Raw genomic sequence first — 18,372 nt, 5'->3', positions numbered from 1 at the left:
GGGGGGGGGGGGGGAATCGATAGTTACATATTGTGATACGTTTTGGACGATATTATATCTATATTTGACTCCAAGTATCAATTTGTAAAAAGTATTATTATATAGCCAATTTTTTGCCATTGTAGGTAGCATTAGCTAGCGCTAGTCAAAACAAATCTCATTAAAACGTCTGTAACGTCCGAATGGTTTGGCCTACAAACTATTATGACCCCTCTATGGAAACTATGGTGTTTTGCTCTACGACCCCCACAAGCGTCACGGGACTCGTCTTAAGTCGGCACAGCCGATCTGAAAACTTCTGTCTGTAGCATCCGAACAGTTTAGGCTACACACTAATATGACCCCTCCATGGAAAGGTGGGTCTCACGAACATGTTGGTTGTTTTGCTCTAGTCTGAAGGTAGCCGGATACCAGTTTAAAAAATTGAAGTATATATGGAGATTGTTTAGTGCCTAAAATAAGTGGTTAAATACGTAAACAAAATAAAATATATAGTTTCCTGATCTTTCTTATATCTCTCAGATATAGGACAGACACTTCAGAACAAACTTCAATTACATCTGTTTATCCATGTATGAAGCTGTTATTCAATGAGTTTATATGGGCTAATAGCAGTAAGGCCAAATTCAATGTTCCTTGAAATAATTTTTGTATATATATACACACACACTGAACAAAAATAAATGCAACATGCAACAATTTCAAAGATTTTACTGTTACAGTTCATATAAGGAAATCAGTAGATGATAATAAATTAATTTGGCCTAATCTATGGATTTCACATGACTGGGAATACAGATATGCATCTGTTGGTCACAGGTACCTTAAAAAAAGGGCCGTGGTAGGGGCATGGATCAGAAAATCAGTCAGTATCTGGTGTGACCACTATTTGCCTCATGTAGCGGGACACATCTCCTTCACATAAAGTTGATCAGGCTGTTGATTGTGGCCTGTGGAATGTTGTCCCATTCCTCTTCAATGGCTGTGCGAAGTTGCTGGATATTGGAACATGCTGTCGTACACGTCGATCCAGAGCATCCCAAACATGCTCAATGGGTGACATGTCTGGTTAGTATGCAAGCCATGGAAGAACTGGGACATTTTCAGCTTACAGGAATTGTATACAGACCCTTCCGACCTGGGGCCGTGCATTATCATGCTGAAACATGAGGTGATGCGGCGGATGAATCGCACGACAATGGGCCTCAGGATCTCATCACGGTATCTCTGTGCATTCAAATTGCCATCAATAAAATGCAATTGTATTCGTTGTCCGTAGCGTATGCCTGCACATACCATAACCCCACAGCCACCCTGAGGCACTCTGTTCACAACGTTGACATCAGCAAACCGCTCGCCCACCAGACGCCATACACATGGTCTGCGGTCGTGAGGCAGGTTGAAAAAATTCTCTAAAACAACGTTGGAGGCGGCTTATGGTAGAAAAATTACCATTACATTCTCTGGCAATAGCTCTGGTGGGCATTCCTGCAGTCAGCAAAACTTGAGACATCTGTGGCATTGTGTTGTGTGACAAAACTGCACATTTTTATTGTCCCCAGCATAAGGTGCACCTGTGTAATGATCTTGCTGTTTAATCAGCTTCTTGATATACCACACCTGTCAGGTGGATGGATTTTTTGGCAAAGGAGAAATGCTCACTAACACGGATGGAAACAATTTTGTGCAACATTTGAGAGAAATAAGCATTTTGTGCGTATGGAACATTTCTGGGATCATTTATTTCAGCTCATGAAACCAACACTTTACATGTTGCATTTATATGTTTGTTCAGTGTATTTTGATACCTTAAGGGGTCCTAAAATTTTTACATCAAATAGCTAAATGATCCTTGGTATGACCATCTTAAAACAATTCCATATATTAGCTTAGTAGAACCCCCCAAAGTCTTCTTTCCACCAGACACTAGGAGATGAATTCACCTTTCAGCAGGACAATAACCTAAAAGGCCAAATCTACACTGGAGTTGCCTACCAAGAAGACAGTGAATGTCCTCGAGTGGCCGAGTTACAGTTTTGACCTAAATCTACTTGAAAATCTCTGGCAAGACCTGAAAATTGGTGTCTAGCAATGATCAACAACCAATTGGACAGAGCATGAAGAATTTTGAAAATAATAATTGGCAAATGTTGCACAATCCAGGTGTGGAAAGCTCTTCTGGAAAGACTCACAGCTGTAACCGCTGCCAAAGGTGCTTCTACAAAGTATTAACTCAGGGGTGTGAATACTTATGTAAATAATATATTTCTGTATTTCATTTTCAATAAATTAGCAAAAATGTCTAAAAACTAATTTTAACTCTCATTATGGGGTATTGTGTGTAGATGGGTGAGAAAAAATAATAATAATTTTGAATTCAGGCTGTAACAACAAAATGTGGAATAAGTCGAGGGGTATAAATACTTTCTGAAGGCACTGTACATATGGCAGCTGTCTCTAAGGTGCAGGGTTGAGTACCGGGTGGTAGCCAGCTAATAACAGTGACTAAAGTTCAGGGCAGGGTACTGGGCGGAGGCCGGCTAGTGGTGACTATTTAACAGTCCGATGGCCTGGAGATGGGAGCTGGTTTTCAGTCTCTCGGTCCCAGCTTTGATGCACCTGTGCGGTCTCTGCCTTCTAGATGTTAGAGGGGTGAACAGGTCGTAGCTTGGGTGGCTGAGGTCCTTGATGATCTTCTTGACCTTCCTGTGACACCGGGTACTGTAGATGTCCTGGAGGGCAGGCAGTGTGCCCCCGGTGATGCGTTGGGCTGAACGCACCACCCTCTGGAGGGCCCGGTTGTTGCGGACGGTGCAGTTGCTGTACCAAGCAGTGATACAACCCGACAGGATGCTTTCAATGGTGCATCTGTTGAAGCTTGTGAGGGTCTTAGGGGCCAAGACAAATGTCTTTAGCCTCCAGACGTTGAAGAGGCGCTGTTGCGCCTTCTTCACCTCACTGTCTGTGTGGATGGACCATTTCAGGTTGTCAGTGATGTGCATGCCAAGGAACTTGAAGCTTTTCCATAAAGGGGTGATAATAGTTTGTAGGCCAAATCGTTCAGATGCTACAGACTATTTTGTGAGAAGACCGATTTTTCGGGATGTCTCAGTCTGACAAACACCGCTCTATCTCTGTCACCTTTCAGATGCGGAAGTGCGACATAGGTGGATGCGCATCCAATGCAAAGAAAAACGATATCTTAACTTAAACTGACAGATTTTTATGGGGATTGTTTTATTATGCTAATTTAATTTATGTGGGGGGCACTCTAAGTTACAAGAGGCGGAGCCGTGTCCCAAATGGCACTATATTCCCTATATAGTGAACTACTTTTGACCAGAGCCCATAGAAAGCAGTGCACTAGACTATAGGGAATAGGGTGCTATTTGGGACGCAGCCCTGTTCTTTAGTCAGGCTAGTATTAAAGTCCTTTATTTAACCAGGTAAGCCAGTTGAGAACAAGTTCTCATTTACAACTGCGACCTGGCCAAGATAAAGCAAAGCAGTGCGATAAAAACAACAACACAGAGTTACATATGGGGTAAAACAAAACATAAAGTCAAAAATACAACAGAAAAATATATATACAGTGTGTGCAAATGTAGCAAGTTATGGAGGTAAGGCAATAAATAGGCTATAGTGCAAAATAATTACAATTAGTATTAACACTGGAATGATAGATGTGCAAGAGATGATGTGCAAATAGAGATACTGGGGTACAAATGAGCAAAATAAATAACAATATAGGGATGAGGTAGTTGGGCGGGCTAATTTCAGATGGGCTGTGTACAGGTGCAGTGATCGGTAAGGTGCTCTGACAACTGATGCTTAAAGTTAGTGAGGGAGATAAGTGTCTCCAGCTTCAGAGATTTTTGCAATTTGTTCCAGTCATTGGCAGCAGAGAACTGGAAGGAATGGCAGCCAAAGGAGGTGTTGGCTTTGGGGATGACCAGTGAGATATACCTGCTGGAGCGCATCCTACGGGTGGGTGTTGCTATGGTGACCAATGAGCTAAGATAAGGCGGGGATTTGCCTAGCAGTGATTTATAGATGGCCTGGAGCCAGTGGGTTTGGCGACGAATATGTAGTGAGGACCAGCCAACAAGAGCGTACAGGTCACAGTGGTGGGTAGTATATGGGGCTTTGGAGACAAAACGGATGGCACTGTGATAGACTACATCCAATTTGCTGAGTAGAGTGTTGGAGGCTATTTTGTAAATGACATCGCCGAAGTCAAGGATCGGTAGGAAAGCCGGTGCAGCGAAACCACAACAAAACGCCAAGGAGATCAAAGGCAGACCTGTATGTGTCCATTAGTAAAAGTGAGAAGTGAGGCTTGTCCAAATCACATGGGGTTTAATAGAACGGAACATCCTTCCTCTTCTCGTTCTGGCTCTCTCTCTCCCCCTTCCCCCTCTGGGTCACCACGAGCACCACAACAGGCTAATTTGTTATGATGATCCTGCCTCTGAACCTGCTGCAGTGAAAGAACAGGTTGGCAGTTTTTTTTTGTTTTAAATGAGAAAAAAAGAAATCATTAAATGCTGTAAATTCCCAATTCAGATAAGGCCCTGCTTATGACCACTAAGGGGCAATGCAGTTCAATCTACCGCAGACCTGGCTACCTACCAGACGGTTGTCACTAGTTACCACAGCCACAAAGTCATAAACCCTGCCTATTTCTACAATTTCTCTTCTTAAAATGTGATTCTTACCCTAACCTTAAGCACGCTGCTAACCTTATGACTAACCCTAAATTAAGTTATTTATAAAATATTTGTTTTTCTGAATTTTTAAAATATAGCCAATTGTGACTTTGTGGCTGTACTATCTAGTGGACATCCTACCGGACATTTACATTACATTTTTTTTACATTTTAGTCATTTAGCAGACGCTCTTATCCAGAGCGACTTACAGTTAGTGAATACATATTTTTTTTATACTGGCCCCCCGTGGGAATCGAACCCACAACCCTGGTGTTGCAAACGCCATGCTCTATCAACTGAGCTACAACCCTGCCGGCCATTCCCTCCCCTACCCTGGACGACGCTGGGCCAATTGTGCGCCGCCCATGAGTCTCCCGGTCGCGGCCGGCGGCGACAGAGCCTGGATTCGAACCAGGATCTCTAGTGGCACAGTTAGCACTGCGATGCAGTGCCTTAGACCACTGCGCCACTCAGGAGTACGCCACTCACCTTACTGCTGTCCCCCACCCACCCAGCAACGATCGTAGTTAATGCTGTTTTAGGTTCTCTGCTGTGTGCCTCTCCAAGTTCTCAGTTGTTAGTAGTACATGGGACTTCATTTACCACTTCTCATTAATGCAATGGGTAATTGCAGTGATGTCCAACAACCTGTTGCGCCACGTTTGAGAGCTCACGCTTTGTAGGCCTACTTGCAGAGCAATAATTGCACTATTTCTCCATCTGGGCTGTTACGTTTTTTTTCGACATGCCATTAGGGCAACATTGAGGCTGACATCCTCTACTATAGCCAATGACTGCAAATCAACTGCAATCATTTTGTAATTAGCGCTGAGATTCTCACGCCGTCCCTTATCGCACTGCTGCCAGCAAAGGGTTGGATCTCACGGTGCCTCCCTTTCAGCATTGCACCTGTACTGCCACTCCCAGACAGCACACATACATCTCGCCGATGTCAGCCTGACAGTGGTATATCGTTAGTAGATCGCGTTCCATTTAGAAGGTCGACGGGAGGGTGGCTGTGAGTGTGCGAGGTCGAAATGCATGCTCGCTGCACCGTCAAATGGCCGCTCAGCATCACAGAGTCGGCCGTAGATCGTGTAGACATCAAAATTGGGACCCAGAGAGCACACATACAGTACCAGTCAAAAGTTTGGACACACCTACTCATTCAAGGGTTTTTCTTTATTTTTACTATTTTCTACATTGTAAATAACACATATGGAATCCTGTAGTAACCAAAAAAGTGTTAAACAAATCAAAATATATTTTATACTTGAGATTCTTCAAATAGCCACCCTTTGCCTTGATGAAAGCTTTGCACACTCTCAACCAGCTTCATGAGGTAGTCACCTGGAATGCATTTCAATGAACAGGTGTGCCTTCTTAAAAGTTCATTTGTGGAATATCTTTACTTAATGTGTTTGAGCCAATCAGTTGTGTTGTGACAAGGTGGGGGGGGTATACAGAAGATAGCCCTATTTGGTAAAATACCAAGTCCATATTATGGCAAGAACAGCTCAAATAAGAAAAGAGAAACAACAGTCCATAATTACTTTAAGACATGAAGGTCAGTCAATACGGAAAATGTCAAAAACTTTGAAAGTTTCTTCAAGTGCAGTCGCTAAAACCATCAAGCGCTATGATGAAACTGGCTCTCATGAGGACAGCCACAGGAATGGAAGACCCAGAGTTACCTCTGCTGCAGAGGATAAGTTCATTAGAGTTACCAGCCTCAGACATTGCAGCCCAAATAAAAGCTTCACAGAGTTCAAGTAACAGACACATCTCAACATCAACTGTTCAGATGAGACTGTGTGAATCAGGCCTTCATGGTGAAATTGCTGCAAAGACACCACTACTAAAGGACACCAATAATAAGAAGAGACTTGCTTGGGCCAAGAAACACGAGCAATGGACATTAGACCGGTGGAAATATGTCCTTTGGTCTGGAGTCCAAATTTCAGATTTTTGGTTCCAACCTCTGTGTCTTTGTGAGACGCGGTGTAGGTGAACGGATTATCTCCGCATGTGTAGGAGGAGGTGTTATGGTGTAGGGGTGCTTTGTTGGTGACACTGTCTGTGATTTATTTAGAATTCAAGGCATACTTAACCAGCATGGCTACCACAGCATTCTGCAGCTACACACCATCCCATCTGGTTTGGGCTTAGTGGGACTATCATTTGTTTTTCAACAGGCTGTGTAAGGGCTATTTTACCAAGAAGGAGAGTGATGGAGTGCTGCATCAGATGACCTGGCCTCCACAATCACCCGACCTCAACCAAATTGAGATGGTTTGGGATGAGTCGGACCGCAGAGTGAAGGAAAAGAAGCCAACAAGTGCTCAGCATATGTGGGAACTCCTTCAAGACTGTTGGAAAAGCATTCCAGGTGAAGCTGGTGGAGAGAATGCCAAGAGTGTGCAAAGCTGTCATCAAGGCTAAGGTTGGCTACTTGAAGAATCTCAAATATAAAATATATTTTGATTTGTTTAACACTTTTTTGGTTACTACATGATTCCATGTGTTATTTAATAGTTTTGATGTCTTCACTATTATTCTACAATGTAGAAAATAGTAAAAATAAATAAAAACCCTTGAATGAGTAGGTGTGTCCAAACTTTTGACTGGTACTGTACGTCTGCCCAACGAAGGCACGATGTATACATGATACATCGGGAAGATGTAGTATGGAGAGTGTTAGCACTTGGCAAGACGTCTTGCATAATGTATGCCTACATCGGCCAGGCATCAACATTCTATTCTGATGTCTCGGCATCGTCTGGCCAATGTGCAAACGCTCTCCAAACTACATATTCCTTACGCATTTTGATACATCGGCCAAAGGTTTGCGTGCTGACTGGGGACGAGTGTCACAATGCTGCCTTCTCTCGATGCATAATCATTCTTCACCCGCAGGGAGCACGTTTCACATCTTTTAGGCATAGCCTACCCATGGACAGTCAAACATTTTGGGGTCCTGGTTGGCAATACTTTTATTAGAAAATATGTATAAAGCATATAGGCTTAAATAAATGAATAAAAGCGCATTTTCTGATTACAGTACTTGTCCCATGCATTCTTTTCACCACGTGGCTCAAATGTTACCTTTTTTTGAAAATCTATTCATCACATATCCACTGCTCTTAGCCTGTAATTAAACCTTAATTCCATCTTTATCGAAGTAACTGCACACCGTCTGCATAAGCTATATTTTTGTTAAATGTGATGTTTCTGTTTTCTGTTTCTCTGTTCCTTGTTTCTCTCTTCTGGAGTTCTTCTAAGAACTTGATGGTATAGCAATAACCTAATAAACTTGACATTAACTTGAATCTTCTCTCTTCATTTTACCCACAAACAAAATCACTTAGTACTATAGCCCCATGTAGCTCAGTTGGTAGAGTAGAGCATGGCGCTTACAAAGCCAGGGTTGTGGGTTCGATTCCCATGGGGAGAGAAGTATGAAAAATAAAAGTATGAAAATGTATACACTCGTCTGCTAAATGACAAAAATGTAAAGCGTATTGTTTTTTATTATTGCCAGTATAATTTAGCAGCTTTGACATGCATCGTCCAAACAGCGGCTGAAGGACAAATGCGATCGAATGCCGACGTCGCAGCGAAATCTTGCCAATGTGCAAACACTCTCCATACTACATCGTCTGCGAGATGTACTGTATGTGTGCTGTCTGGGCTGTAGCTCAATTCCACCTCGCAAAGTTTGTATTTCACAACCTTCTCATTTAACTTTTCAAAGTATTGCCATTGAGGACTTTGCTGCTGTCGCTTCCCTGTCTCACTCTCTGCCATTTTTCAACTGTTAACCAGGATGACGTTCGGAGCGCTTTATATCAGTAGCAAATAATTTGAAAGATGCATATCTGCTAAGGTTACAGCATTGTTAACTTAGGTATTTGTTTCGTTTAAACGCAACACCCCTAGTTGGTAGCTTAGGCCCTCAGTGTTCCACTACCGTCATGTACAGTACAGTGACAAGTGCTGAGGCCTGAGGCTGATCTGTCAACACTTCTGTGAGAAAAATAACTCTGCTGCTACCACTAGCAGGAAGTGAAGACAGAACATGGTGTCAGAAGTCTACTGTGGCTATAATATGCAAAAGAGAAGCAGAGCCCATAACCAGTAACGCCGAAATGGTTAAGGTAAGGATTGTGTGTTGTGTAAATCTGACCCTAGTTCTGTGGTTGGAACCTCTACCGTAAGCAAGAAGTAAAGATTGAGGACATTGCTTAAGCTGGAGTCTCGATTTGGAGAGGAGCACTAGTCAAGATGTCGAGATGAAAGGAGAAGGAAGCTGAGCAGCAGAGATGAGAGTAAGCAGCTCAGTAAAGCCAGAGGTCAAGAAGAAACAGGAGATTCGCTAGAGGAGGAAAGCTCGAATGGCTCTCTGGTCCTGACCACAGCCATAACACTGGGGAACACATTACGTCTACCTCGCTCTTTATTTTCTTCTTGTTCTCACTCCTCCTCTCTGCCCACAAGGGTTTAATGACAACCCTCTCACTATGTTCAGTGACTGGTGTGGGTATATGCTACCTGAGCTAGTAAGGGGAGGGAATTATCATTTCCTGGTTGGCCCTGTGTGACAAAAGAGAAACATCACCCTAAGCGTGATTCATTGCCTTGTTTGTCAAGGGGCTTACAGTCTGTCTTCATAACACCAGTGACAAATACAGCCTCTGAGGTTAAGCAACATTATGATCACCAAGCTTACATAAAAGAACGTCAATATTGGATGCATTAGCAGCAGTCCAGAGTGGCTAATGGATATGAAACTTCAACACTATTCAGAGTAGTACGAACAGAGACAGAGAAGGCCTAGACAATATCCACGTAGACTATGCAACAACAACAAAAAAGAGTAAGTAAGGAAATGTACAGCCTAACCAATGACATCACCACATGGAATTTTGGATGACGGTTATTGGTCAGTCAAATGGACTCAACCTCACAAATGCCAGGCTTTTTTTGTTTTTACGGTTAAGACGGTTATTTCATTTTCATGGACGGTCTTCATCCATAATCGTCGGTTACACGATTATACGGTAATTGTACCAGCCCTAATCACCACCATATTCTGTACATTGCGACATTTCTCTTGTGGATTAGCCTATATGGGAATATAACACACACAGTCGAGCTCACACTGACATCTGTTAAGTCCATTGATTCTGTGGCCCCTTCGGCCAGTGCGCAGACAGCCTTGGGGGTCTGGCTTGGACACACACTTCTGTACAGCCCAAGGCATATATCTGTCTCTCTCTCTCACACACACCCCAGGAGAACAACAGCAGCAGCAAACCAATCCAGGGACACAGAGACGCAGACTTCCACTGGGTACATATTCTCCGCTTCAAGTTCACTTCAAGTTCATTTCACAGGGTAAAGAAAGACATTTGGAGTTTGCAGTCAGAATTTATATCCAAATGCCTAAAAAGCCCTCCCACTAATCCATCAGGCAAAACGGATACAAACTAATTCACCTGAAATGTGTCCAGCCTGTCCACTAGAAGCTATTGCTAGCCAGTTGGCACATTAAGTTTAGACATTTATGCATTATTCACATTTGTAAATATATTCAACATACAGGCTAGTCTTGGGCCTAATATAAAATGCCAGGTGTCATGTTCTTTGCCAGTTCCTTTTCAGATAAGCAGCACAGCTAGCTCAGTCTTTGTTGTCTCCCATTGCATGTAGCCTAGCCTCAGCCTTGTTGACTGTTTATTTACAGACAGAGCACAGCTCATCATTCATGTATCATGCATGTTCATGCATTCAAACAAGAGGCCTCAGTGCAGTCCACAATACTGGACGCAGATTATGCAAAACAAAGGCAACTCACAGAAAGTCAGGATAAGACACACATAGGCTAGTTCTAACTCTACACTGCTGCTGTGTGTTGCTTGCTGTATGTAATTAAACCAATAAAAAAGACACTGATCAAACAATTACACCTGCAATTCATACCTGCACACACGTTTACAGTGCCTTGCAAAAGTATTCATCCCCCTTGGCGTTTTTCCTATTTTGTTGCATTACAACCTGTAATTTAAATGGATGTTTATTTGGATTTCATGGAATGGACATACACAAAATAGTCCAAATTAGTGAAGTGAAATTTAAAAAATAACTTGTTTCAAAATATTCTAAAAAATAAATAACAGAAAAGTGGTACGTGCATATGTATTCACTCCCTTTGCTATGAAGCCCCTAAATAAGATCTGGTGCAACCAATTACCTTCAGACGTCACATAATTAGTTAAATAAAGTCCACCTGTGTGTAATCTAAGTGTCACATGATCTGTCACATAATCTCAGTATATATACACACACCTGTTCTGAAAGGTCCCAGAGTCTGCAACACCACTAAGCAAGGGGCACCACCAAGACCAAGGAGCTCTCCAAACAGGTCAGGGACAAAGTTGTGGAGAAGTACAGATCAGGGTTGGGTTATAAAAAAAGATCAGAAACTTTGAACATCCCACAGAGCACCATTAAATCAATTATTAACAAATGGAAAGAATATGGCACCACAACAAACCTGCCAAGAGAGGGCCGCCCACCAAAACTCACGGACCAGGCAAGGAGGGCATTAATCAGAGGCGCAACATTGAGACCAAAGATAACCCTGAAGGAGCTGCAAAGCTCCACAGCGGAGATTGGAGTATCTGTCCATAGGACCACTTTAAGCCGTACACTCCACAGAGCCGGGCTTTACAGAAGAGTGGCCAGAAAAAAGCCATTGCTTAAAGAAAAAAATTAGCAAAAATGTTTGGTGTTCGCCAAAAGCCATGTGGGAGACTCCCCAAACATATGGAAGAAGGTACTCTGGTCAGATGAGACTAAAATTGAGCTTTTTGGCCATCAAGGAAAGCGCTATGTCTGGCGCAAACCCAACACCTCTCATCACCCCGAGAACACCATCCCCACAGTGAAGCATGGTGGTGGCAGCATCATGCTGTGGGGATGTTTTTCATCAGCAGGGACTGGGAAACTGGTCAGAATTGAAGGAATGATGGATGGCGCTAAATACAGGGAAATTCTTGAGGGAAACCTGTTTCAATCTTCCAGAGATTTGAGACTGGGATGGAGGTTCACCTTCCAGCAGGACAATGACCCTAAGCATACTGCTAAAGGAACACTTGAGTGGTTTAAGGGGAAACATTTAAATGTCTTGGAATGGCCTAGTCAAAGCCCAGACCTCAATCCAATTGAGAATCTGTGGTATGACTTAAAGATTGCTGTACACCAGAGGAACCATCCAACTTGAAGGAGCTGGAGCAGTTTTGCCTTGAAGAATGGGCAAGATTCCCAGTGGCTAGATGTGCCAAGCTTATAGAGACATACCCCAAGAGACTTGCAGCTGTAATTGTTGCAAAAGGTGGCTCTACAAAGTATTGACTTTGGGGGGGTGAATAGTTATGCACGCTCAAGTTCTGTTTTTTTTGTCTTATTTCTTGTTTGTTTCACAAGAAAACATATTTTGCATCTTCAAAGTGGTAGGCATGTTGTGTAAATCAAAAGATACAAAATCAATTTTCATTCCTGGTTGTAAGGCAACAAAATAGAAAAAATGCCAAGGAGGGTGAATACTTTCGCAAGTCACTGTATCTCTGCACGTTTCTTACATCCACTGTTTGGTCGTGTCAACCTTTTTTTCCAAGACAGATTAGTTTCAAACCCGGCCATTGGAGCTGCAGGGAATCGGATCCCTCCATAGTTACAGGATCAGTAGTCTATCCCAGTGGTTCCCAACCTTTTTTTTTTTTTTACGTGGCACACCTTGATGGGATAAAAAAAAATCTGCGGTTCACCTAAAATTCCCCTATTAATTTATTTTGTTGTAATGACCTCCATCACATCTGATCCATACTGCAAATCATCCAAACTTTTGGGAGATTAAATAGGGTTTATTTGAACTATTTTCACAGTTCCTTACTCAAGATGATTCATTTGTGTGTACCTAGGGCTGTGGCAGTCATTACATTTTGTCAGCCGGTGATTGTCATGCAAAAACGTGCATTAGGAAAGTATTCAGACCCCTTGCTACGTTTCAGCCTTATTCTAAAATGGATAAAATTGTTTTTTTCCCTCATCAATCTACACACAATACATCATAATGACAAAGCTAAAACAGGTTTTTAGACATTTTTGCAAATTTATTAAAAATAAAAAACGGAAATATCACATTTACATAAGAATTCAGACCCTTTACTCAGTACTTTGTTGAAGCACCTTTGACAGCGATTACAGCATTGAGTCTTCTTGGGTATGATGCTACAAGCTTGGCACACCTGTATTTGGGGAGTTTCTCCCATTGTTCTCTGCATATCCTCTCAAGCTCGTCAGGTTGGATGGGGAGCGTCGCTGCACAGCTATTTTCAGGTCTCTCCAGAGATGTTTGATCAGGTTCAAGTCCAGGGTCTGGCTGGGTCACTCAAGGACATTCAGAGACTTGTCCAGAAGCCACTCCTGCATTGTCTTGGCTGTGTGCTTAGGGTCGTTGTCCTGTTGGAAGGTGAACCTTCGACCCAGTCTGAGGTCTTGAGTGCTCTGGAACAGGTTTTCATCAAGGATCTCTCTGTACTTTGCTCCGTTCATCTTTCTGTCGATCCTGACTAATCTCCTAGTCCCTGCCGCGGAAAAACATCCCCACAGCATGATGCTGCCACCACCATGCTTCACCGTAGGGATGGTGCCAGGTTTCCTCCAGACGTGACACTTGGCATTCAGGCCAAAGAGTTCAATCTTGGTTTCATCAGACCAGAGAATCTTGTTTCTCATGGTCTGAGTCCTTTAGGTGCCTTTTGGCAAACTCCAAGCGGGCTGTCATGTGTCTTTTACTGAGGAGTGGCTTCCATCTGGCCACTCTACCATAAAGACCTGATTGGTGGAGTGCTGCAGAGATGGTTGTCCTTCTGGAAGCTTCTCCCATCTCCACAGTGGATCTCTGGAGCTCTGTCAGAGTTCCCCGATTACTCAGTTTGGTCGGGCGCCCAACACTCTTTGTGATTCCAAACTTCTTCCATTTAAGAATGATGGAGGCCACTGTGTTCTTGGGGACATGCAATGCAGCAGAAATGTTTTGGTACCCTTCCCCAGGGATGTAGCTCAGTTGGAAGAGCATGGCATTTGCAACGCCAGGGTTGTGTGTTTGTTTCCCACAGGGGGGCCAGTATATAAAAAAAAAAAAGAATGTAAAAAAAAAAAAATATATATATATATATATATATATATACACATTGTATGCACTCTGTAAGTCGCTCTGGATAAGAGCGTCTGCTAAATGACTAAACACAATCCTGTCTCTGAGCTCTACAGACAATTCCTTCGACCTCATGGCTTGGTTTTGCTCTGACATGCACTGGCAACTGTGGGACCTTATATAGACAGGTGAGTGCCTTTCCAAATCATGTCCAATCAATAAAATGTACCACAGGTGGACTCCAATCAAGTTGTAGAAACATCTCAAGGATAATCAATGGAAACAGGATGCAACTGAGCTCAATTTCGAGTCTCATAGCAAAAGGTCTGAATACTTATGTAAAATGTTTTTATTCATTTGCAAATATTTCTAAAAACTTGTTTTCACTTTGTCATTATGGGGTATTGTGTGTAGGTTGATGAGAGAAAAAATGAATTTAGTCAATTTTAGAATAAGGCTGTAACGTAACAAAATGTGGAGAAAGGGAAGGGGTCTGAATACTTCCCAAATGCACAGTATGTTTTTATTTTTTATACATTCTAAGGCTGCATGACACGACTAAAGACGTGCTCTGCTCTGTTTATTGCGCAGGCTGCACACACTTCATCAGGCTCTCATTCACAATTTGACAAGCACTTGATAATATTCTCACCCATCAGACTATTGTTATTTTAATCTGGTCTTTACATATAGCCTACTAATATAATGTACGTGTGGAATTATTTTGGATTTAGAATGGCCCACAAAAAAAACATGTCATCCGCAGCCTGGACTCGAATACTGAATGAAGTTACATGCAGTTACTTTTTTAATATGCAAGCATAGGCGGCACGTCCATAAGGCTAGGGGAAGCTAAGCTTTTCCTAAAGTAAATTGAATTAAATAGCCAAAACTATATAGCCTAATTAGCTTACTCCTGTCTATACAGAAATAAATAAAATCATTCAAAATAGGCTACTAAAGCATGATTTGGCCACAGAGGATATTTAGCTTCTTTGTAAAAAATAAGTTGTGGATTGTTTTAAATCGCATTGCCTACAGTCGGAAGGAAAGGCACTGTGCGCAATTTGGGCAGATTATTACTGAGTTGCAACTGTCTGTGAAAAGTCGAGGCGCCAAACCAGGCATATCGCAATATTTCTAAATAAAATTTTGGGAAAATATATTTTGGAAAGCAAATGGTTATTGCTGTAAAGAGAAGACAACGAAAATACTAATCGTCAAAATTCTCAACTCAATTGAGCGAACAACATTATAGCCCATCTTAATGACACCAGTGGAGAGCATCTGCAATATCCCCGGTGAGTGCACACTGTGCATATTCACCATTTATCATTGTTGGGTCAGTGCCACTTAAACGTTTGTTGTTGGACAATAATTTTGTCCTCCAGTTCAGATGGACGTCATATTATATTTGCGTCTCCCCTTCTCATAGGCCTATTATATAGACAAAGTTGTTTTTATTGATATTTGTGTCACTATCAGCAGAGTAGGCTACAATTTAATTTGTCCTATAAAAAAATATTCTGCTAATGTCTCCAGTCAAATAAAGTGTAGTAGAATTTAATGAAATGTGTTTATAAAAAGACAACATTTTCCCCCATGCAAAGAAACAAGAAACGTATCTGATATAGCCTAGGCCTACTCTACGCACTCAGCCATGCATTGAACAGTATTTTTTGCGAAGAGTTATTGAGTTATATTTTTTGCCTTACTTATGACTATCCAATCTACTCACCACATTACGAATATGAGGCTATCTTACATACAGTTGAAGTCGGAAGTTTACATACACCTTAGCCAAATACATTTAAACTCACGTCTTTCACAATTCCTGACATTTAATCCTAGTAAAAATTCTCTGTCTTAGGTCAGTTAGGATCACCACTTTATTTTAAGAATGTGAAATGTCATAATAATAGTAGAGAGATTGATTTATTTCAGCTTTTATTTATTTAATCACATTCCCAGTGGGTCAGAAGTTTACATACACTCAATTAGTATTTGGTAGCATTGCCTTTCAATTGTTTAACTTGGGTCAAACATTTTGGGTAGCCTTCCACAAGCTTCCCACAATAAGTTGGGTGAATTTTGGCCCATTCCTCCTGACAGAGCTGGTGTTACTGAGTCAGGTTTGTAGGCCTCCTTGCTCACACACGCTTTTTCAGTTGTGCCCACACATTTTCTATAGGATTGAGGTCAGGGCTTTGTAATGGCCACTCCAATATCTTGACTTTGTTGTCCTTAAGCCATTTTGCCACAACTTTGGAAGTATGCTTGGGGTCATTGTCCATTTGGAAGACCCATTTGCGACCAAGCTTTAACTTCCTGACTGATGTCTTGAGATGTTGCTTCAATATATCCACATAATTTTCCTTCCTCATGATGCCATCTATTTTGTGAAGTGCACCAGACCCTCCTGCAGCAAAGCACTCCCACAGCATGATGCTGCCACCCCCGTGCTTCACGGTTGGGATGGTGTTCTTTGGCTTACAAGCAACCCCCTTTTACCTCCAAACATAACGATGGTCATTATGGCCAAACAGTTCTATTTTTGTTTCATCAGACCAGAGGACATTTCTCCAAAAAGTACGATCTTTGTCCCCATGTACAGTTGCAAACCGTAGTCTGGCTTTTTTATGGCGGTTTTGGAGCAGTGGCTTCTTCCTTGCTGAGCGGCCTTTCAGGTTATGTTGATATAGGACTCGTTTTACTGTGGATATAGATACTTTTGTACCCGTTTCCTCCAGCATCTTCACAAGGTCCTTTGCTGTTGTTCTGAGATTGATTTGCACTTTTCGCACCAAAGTACATTGATCTCTAGGTGACAGAACGCATCTCCTTCCTGAGCGGTATGACTGTTGCGTGGTCCCATGGTGTTTATACTTGCATACGATTGTTTGTACAGATGAACGTGGTACCTTCAGGCCTTTGGAAATTGCTCCCAAGGATGAACCAGACTTGTAGGATTTATGCCGTCTGGTTTACTTAATATAAGGAATTTGAAATTATTTATACTTTTACTTTTGATATTTAAGTATATTTTTGCAATTACATTTACTTTTGATACTTAAGTATATTTAAAACCAAATACTTTTAGACTTTTACTCAAGTAGTATTTTACTGGGTGACTTTCACTTTTATTTGAGTCATTTTCTATGAAGGTATCTTTACTTTTACTCAAGTATGACAATTGGGTACTTTTTCCAACACTGAGGCTACATGTGTCGACTATGATTTGAAAAAGTCAACAACAAAAAAAGGCATGCGCTATTTCTTGCCTTACTGCACACCCTGGGCATCATTCACAAGTGATAATATTGTCCCACATCAGACTATTCTTAATTTAATCTGGTCTTTACATATACTAAATATATATGTGAAATTCGTTTTGACAGGGGCAGGAGAAAATAATACATGTAATCTATGCACTTAAATAGCGAATGGATGACGCTTTTCCTGTGGTTCATTTTCATGCCAGCCAGGTAGGCTATACTCCTGATGTAAAGCAAAGCAATGTGCCTAATATTAGGAAAGTTGAGAAATAAATATAGTAGGCCTAGCCTATAGAAAACTGATGGGATCCTCTTCTTTTTAATAGAGGCCATCTGTTTTCCCACGCAATTGCATAGCCTATAGAAATGTTGTGCAACATGAGCTCATGGGCTCTTATGAAGTGTTTGATTTGATTTTCGATCACATTTGTATTGATGTCAGAGTGATTAGAGCGACAATAGGGTGCTGAGTACCAGGCCATTAGCAACTGGCAATTAGCAAGTTTGGTAGGCTACTAATGACCATCAGCAGCATTAGAGTGCAGTTTTGGAGAAGCCTAGTAACAGTGACAAAACGGTTACGTGGAATTTGACTGCGGTCATGACTTGTGACCGCCAGTGTGGCGGTAATACGGTCACGGTAACAGCCCTATGTGCACCTTTTTTTAAATGTCCCGTGAATCTGAGCTAGATTTTATTTATTTTTTGTAAAGTAGGTCTTTAGTTTTGAACGGTTTGAGCTAGAGACAAGCGGTTTTCTGCATTTAAGGTGCAACCACGGACACAAAGGCATGCTCCGTTTGTTTCTATGGCAGAGGCTGTGGTACAGCTAAGCCTAATCAGACTTGCCTGTGCTAACGATTCTCACAGCCAGGCAAAATAAAATTATACAAATGACTTTGCTTGTGATGCGCACCGCTCAAATGATACAAATCTAACAGCCTGAGCGCACCGGACAACGATACCGATGTAACCATTTGATATTTAATGTATTATCTGAGCGGCACTAGTGCTTACAAGTCAACATTCCATATGCCTTTCACGGCACACCTGAGAGTTCCTCAAGGCACACCTGAGAGTTCCTCAAGGCACACCAGTGTGTCGCAGCACAGTGGTTGAAAACCACTGGTCTATCCAGTGGTATCCTGAGAGCTCAACATGGCAGTA

General features: G+C 42.0%; 1 protein-coding gene and 1 long non-coding RNA gene across 2 annotated transcripts in view; one reads left to right on the top strand and one right to left on the bottom strand.

The window, feature by feature from the left end:
- LOC311127976 overlaps nucleotides 1–18,372 on the top strand; it is a 1,008,662-nt gene that overhangs the window by 305,138 nt on the left and 685,152 nt on the right. The window contains exon 2 of the long non-coding RNA XR_014613167.1: nucleotides 15,801–16,334. This is a non-coding gene — a long non-coding RNA (uncharacterized lncRNA). The remainder of the gene's footprint in view (nucleotides 1–15,800; nucleotides 16,335–18,372) is intronic.
- Nucleotides 1–18,372, bottom strand: part of LOC311127969 (erbin-like) — a 142,170-nt gene that overhangs the window by 93,611 nt on the left and 30,187 nt on the right. The gene's annotated exons all lie outside the window — the stretch shown is intronic.

This window comes from Coregonus lavaretus, assembly GCF_964263955.1.
Source record: "Coregonus lavaretus genome assembly, chromosome: 4".
In the NCBI taxonomy this organism is placed as follows: domain Eukaryota; kingdom Metazoa; phylum Chordata; class Actinopteri; order Salmoniformes; family Salmonidae; genus Coregonus; species Coregonus lavaretus.
Note: the sequence above shows the minus strand (reverse complement) of the source record. Positions and strands in the feature narration are given on the sequence as shown.